Source organism: Lactuca saligna, chromosome 3, assembly GCF_052625555.1.
Source record: "Lactuca saligna cultivar CGN05327 chromosome 3, ASM5262555v1, whole genome shotgun sequence".
Classification (NCBI taxonomy): domain Eukaryota; kingdom Viridiplantae; phylum Streptophyta; class Magnoliopsida; order Asterales; family Asteraceae; genus Lactuca; species Lactuca saligna.
The window spans coordinates 199,792,733-199,798,703 of NC_136419.1; the positions used below are offsets into that span (position 1 = coordinate 199,792,733).

General features: G+C 37.0%; 1 pseudogene; it reads left to right on the forward strand.

The window, feature by feature from the left end:
• Positions 1-1,027: 1,027 nt before the first annotated feature.
• LOC145034109 (cytochrome P450 CYP82D47-like) lies at positions 1,028-3,084 on the forward strand (annotated as a pseudogene).
• The last annotated feature ends 2,887 nt before the right edge of the window (positions 3,085-5,971 follow it).

The window sequence follows — 5,971 nt, forward strand, 5'->3', positions numbered from 1 at the left end:
GCTACGCCTCGCGTACAAGAGGAACGCCCCGCATCCGAGTACGCCCCGCTTCGGAAGAAGGCTACGCCCGCGGACTTCGGATTGAGCGGTTCGGAGGAGTGCCACGATGACCCAGCAGCGAACGGACACGTGTAGTACGACCGAGCCACTACACCAAAGGTAGGTCCAAGGTACGCCCAGCGTACCGAGGCCTCGCAACCTATAAAAGGGGACCGAGGGAAGCTTCATTTCTTGCACCTTTCCACCTTCTTTCTCTCACTACTTTCTCTCTCTAAGTGCTATAAACCCCCCTAAGCCCTAGATAAAACCCCTAGCTCCCGAGGGAAGCCCCGAGGCTCACGGAGTCCCGAGCAAAAGAGTCTTTCGCTTTCGAAACGCTGCTCCAATTAAGTTCCGGTTTTCGATAAAATTCGCTGTAAGTGTGCTACGCTTACACAATTTTTGATATAGCTTTCAAATAATTATAGGAATGTTATTACGTCCTTAAAATAATTATTTGGGCTATTATTATGAGTTATATTGAGTGTTATTAACGCTTATATAATAATAATAATAATAGTCAGACTAGTTAATTGTCGTGGTTATCGTTAGACTAAACCCTAGTGGTATTGGTACTAGGTTTTATCGAAGGAAAATCGTTTTGAGAGTATCGAAATGTTGTCCGAAACACACAAATTACCCCAAACACTAAGGTTCATTCATGGAATTTACTCTTAATCTAATTTGGTCAAAAACATCAACAGAAAGATTCTATCATTTTTTGACACAAGACCATGAAACAAGACCATGAAATGTATATTACAATTCTTAAATTATATTCCCTCTTAAATATATGTTTATGCTAAATGATCATTAAGTTTAATAACACAATTGTATCCACAAACTTAGCAGCCCACTTTGTTGACTTTTACATTATTAGAACCATCCCATTTGAATATATATATATATATATATATATATATATATATATATATATATATATATATATATATATATATATAAAACGTTAGCAGCCAGGGGAGTTCAATCTGTATATATTATGAACCCTCGGTATGATCATTTTCATAATTCATTCTGGACGTAGAAAGCATGGAGCTGTTTCTCCCATTTTCAGCCTGTATAGCAGCGATTGTTTTTTCTTTGCTACTAAAATTCCTGCTGCAAAGCTTTAAAGGAAAGAGAGTGAAGAACAGAGAACCACCTGAAGCAAAGGGCCGATGGCCGGTGATCGGACACCTGCGCCTTCTAGGTGGAGCTGAACTACCTCACAGGGTCTTAGGTGGCATGGCAGATAAATATGGCCCCATTTTCACCATCAAGCTTGGTGTTCACAATGTTTTGGTGGTGAGTAACGCTGAGATGGCGAAAGAGTGCTTTACCACAAATGATAAGGTGTTTGCAAGTCGACCCAAGTCAATGGCAGTAGAACACATGGGCTATAACTATGCCATCTTGGCTCTCGCTCCTTATGGGGACTACTGGCGACAAGTGCGCAAGATCTTGACGCTCGAGGTTCTCTCTCAGCGACGCGTGGAGATGCTTGGACCTCTTCGTGCTTCAGAGGTTAAAGCATCCATGGAAGATATATATAAGGCTTGGGCAAAGAATAAAGAGAGTGGAAGTTCCGACATGGTAAAGGTGGATATGAAACAATGGTTTCAGAACTTGATATTAAATGTTGTGGTCAGGGTTGTTTCAGGAAAAAGGTTTTCACCTGATGACAAAGAAGGGGTTCGATTTCAAAAAGTGATAAGGAAATTCTTTGTGTTATTGGGCACATTTGTGGTGTCTGATTTTATTCCATATCTCAAGCCTTTGGACCTAGGAGGATACGAGAAAAAAATGAAGATCACAGGAGAAGAGATGTACGGAATTGTAACAGGATGGCTAGAGGATCACAAGAGAGTGAGGGCTGAGGAAAAGCAGCAACATGAAAGAAGCCAAGTCTTCATGGATGTTCTGATTTCGGTTCTTGAAGGTGCCTCCCCATAGGAATTCCGTGGTTTTGACCATGATACCATAATCAAGGCTACATGTTTGGTAAACCTAATTAATCTTTCTATATCTCATCATCATTATGAGCTACTATTGCTAGAGTTTGTTAATTAATCGTTTATACTTTCTTCCACATTCATTATACTACGTATTTGCAACAGTTTTCAGCGGCAAAGATAAGCTGTGCAAAAGAACAAAATCAATTATCAGCATGCATGCATGTTGCTTGAAATCTAGCTAATACAAGAAATTTGTTTTTAACTTCAAACTTGCAGACTGTTTTAGCTGCGGGCTTGGACACATCGTCTGCAACGTTAACATGGGCTTTATGTTTGTTGCTCAACAACCCAAGAGTATTAAAACTTTCCCAAGATGAATTGGATGAGCATGTTGGAAGGAAGAGAGCAGTAGAGGAGTCGGACCTCAAGAACCTTGTTTACCTTGACGCAATCGTTAAAGAAACACTGCGTTTATACCCGCCTGGACCTCTAAACCTTCCTCATGAGTCCATGGAGGATTGCATTATTGGTGGCTACAAAATCCCTAAAGGCACACGTTTATTGACTAATCTTTGGAAAATTCAACATGATCCTAATAAATACTCAGATCCTGAAGAATTTCAGCCAGAAAGATTCTTGACAAGTCATAAACATGTTGATGTAAGGGGAAACAATTATGAATTGCTTCCTTTCGGTAGTGGTAGAAGAGTATGCCCTGCTATTCCCTTTGCTCTTCGGTCTTTGCATATAACTTTAGCTACTTTAATACAACAATTTGTGCTTAAAAACCCATCGAAAGAACCCATTGATATGAGTGAAAGTGCTGGAGTGACTATCAGCAAAGCCATCCCACTTGAGGTCCTTCTGGCGCCTCGTTTATCCCTTGATATGTACCCTGTTGCTCCATGATATGTGAGCTTCAAAGCAACTGCAAGCTCCAATGCCGCCTGACGATAAGCCCGAACCCCAAACCCGTTGAAGATTGATTGGAAGATAATCACGAATCGACTACTGACTAGCCTTATCAACAACTTGTTTAGTCATACTATGTTTGTTTTCGATCATCCTTATTTTTGGATGGTTTCTACTTACTGTTGTTTGTAATCTCTCTCTATATAGAGAGAGCCCTCCTTGGTTTATAATTCAATCGTCAATAATAAATAATTCTTAGCATGAAAATATTATTTCCATATTTATTTAGTATTGTTGTTTACATGAACTTTGTTCAAAGTAAAACGTGTGTAAACACGGAAAGAATTCGAGTAACTAAGATATCAGTTTAAAAATAGAATTAAGATATCAAACGTAAACAATCGCCAACAAGAATAACAACGTGGTAAATAAAAGAGATATGGAGATTTAAGTTGAAACCAAAAACAGAAAACTCAAATAATCAATTCACTATAATTTGAAGTTTTTATAGGGTTTGAGAAAAAAAAATTGGATAAAATTGCAAATTCCATCCCCGTGGTATTCAAAAAACTTTGGATAGGGTCCAAAAAGTTTCTAACTTGCATGGAATGTTCAAAATCAAAGTTTTTCTAAGTTTTTGGTCCATGACACACTTGAAAAGTCAATTTTGCCCTTTTCATTTCTTTTTTCTATTTTCTTTATTTATTTTGGTATTTAAATAATTTAAAATAAAAATAAAATCTCTCTCTCTCTCTCTCCCTCCCTCTCTCTCTCTCTCTCTCTCTCTCGTATCATCATGATATTTCTTCTATATTCAAAACAATTTTCCTTAAATAATCATTTCAAACAAAGCCAACAACAACAATCTAAAATCAAAAAACAAATCAAAGATATGTATGTGTTTGTCGTTCTGTGTCGTCTCAAGAACAATTTCAAACAAACTCAGCAACAACAATCGAGATGGAAGAAGAAGGGGAAAACATAACAAACACAACAGCAAAAAAATTCTTGGAGTCTAATGCTGAAACTCACAAGAACATATATACACACATATATTTCTTGATTTCTTCTAAAACCCCCTTTTTTTTGACCTCCGATTCTGAATCTACGTGTTCTTGGACCTCCGATTTTACTCTGTAACTCAACTCTAAATTTCATCTTACCCCATAGAGCCCCGACGAATAGAAATTGGTTCAAAACTTGATTCCAGAAGTTCAAGGCTTCCAGATCAAAAATCGATTAAAAAAATAGGTTGGAGATTTCAAGAACATGATAGTGTTGTATATTTAGCAATTGATGTTCCTAAATTGAGATGGAGGAAGATGGAGACAAAGTTTTGTTGAGAAATCAATATCTTGCCTTTAATTTTCATTTCGTTTTCCGGGTTTTTTTTTCAGATATAGGCTTCGCAGCGCCGCCTGCCATGGAGGTTATCTTCAGATTTGCAGAGTTAGGGTTTGCAGCGATGGTGAAATAGTTATGGTTTTTCTGCTTAATCTTTGTTTCCTGGTGTGAAGTAAATGAACGCGAGGACGATAAGGCGAATGTGTGGATCGGAAGAGAGGAAGGTTTTGTGCAACCAATTACAAAGAAAATCCTCGCCGGAGCCGGAGTCGAGAGAGGATGTGAGCGAGGAAGATACAACGGTGTTCTTGAATGTTGAAGAACAAAGCAATAAATGTGAGTGTTATTGGTTGCAGATGAGAGAGAGAGAGAGAGAGAGGGGTTGGGTGAGATTTTATATTTTATTTTTATTCTTAATTATTTAAATACCAAAATAAATAAAGAAAATATAAAAAACAAATGAAATGGGCAAAATCGACTTTTCAAGTGTATCAGGGACCAAAAACCCAGAAAAACCTTTATTTTAAACTTTCCATGCAAGTTGGAAACATTTTGGACCCTATCTAAGGGTTTTTGAATACCACAGGACCAAATTTGCAGTTTTGTCAAAAACTTACAATGAATAGAATCCGGTTTTTGAAAACCGGGATATATTGTAAAAAATGGGGACTTAAGGGTGAAAGTTTTATAACCCGGTTTAAAGTAAGGAACCGGGTTATATGATTGATATAAACAACCGGGACTTATAAGGGTGAAAGTTTTATGACCCGGTTTAAAGTAAGGAACCGGGTTATATGATTGATATAAACAACTAATGATACAACCGGGACTTATAAGGGTGAAAGTTTTATGACCCGGTTTAAAGTAAGGAACCGGGTTATATGACTGATATAAACAACTAATGATACAACCGGATCTTTTAATAGTACAATTATATGACCCGGTTTTGCAAATGAAAGTGTGTTATGTGGCTTTAGGGTGTGCATTTAAGAGGGATATAAGAAGTGGCGGAGACAATAGGGGGGCTGCGAGGTGCTTAACCCCCCCCCCCCCCCACCCTAAATCTCTTTCCAAATTGCAACTATATGTTATTGATAAGATAAGCCAATGGTAAAACTCTTAACCCACAATCCCACATCCATCAATTGATAATGCTAGAGCCCACTCAGTTATTTAAAAAAAAAAACAATTATTATTATACAAATATAAAACAAAGAGTCAACAAAATATGAGAACTATGAGGCCAACCGCCGCCTTAACGTCTTTCATTTGAATTTAATTGGCTATTAATTAATAGTGATATATATATCAATTTGTAAGTAAATTATAAGAATACGCCATTTGTTTTAAATAATGTTTCGTAATTCTATGTTTTTTTTTTTTAATTTAGACTATTACTTTATTATATTTTGGCGATGTGAGACTATTAACCCATTTATCCTTAAATCTTGGCTTTGCACCTCGATATAAGATCCATTTGTCAACAACCAGGTTTTTTACATTTAATTCATCCCCACTTAATGATCACCCTCTATCTCAGTGAGAAATGCTCATTTATATTCCAGTTAGTCAAGTTTGATACTTATAGTTTTTTTATACTAATTGTTTTTATCATATACAACATAATAACTACTCAGTCAGGAGTGATGCTTACACCTAAATATACTTGCACATATCACACAATAAACTTATAGAAAAGACCATCCCATTTCGTGAACATA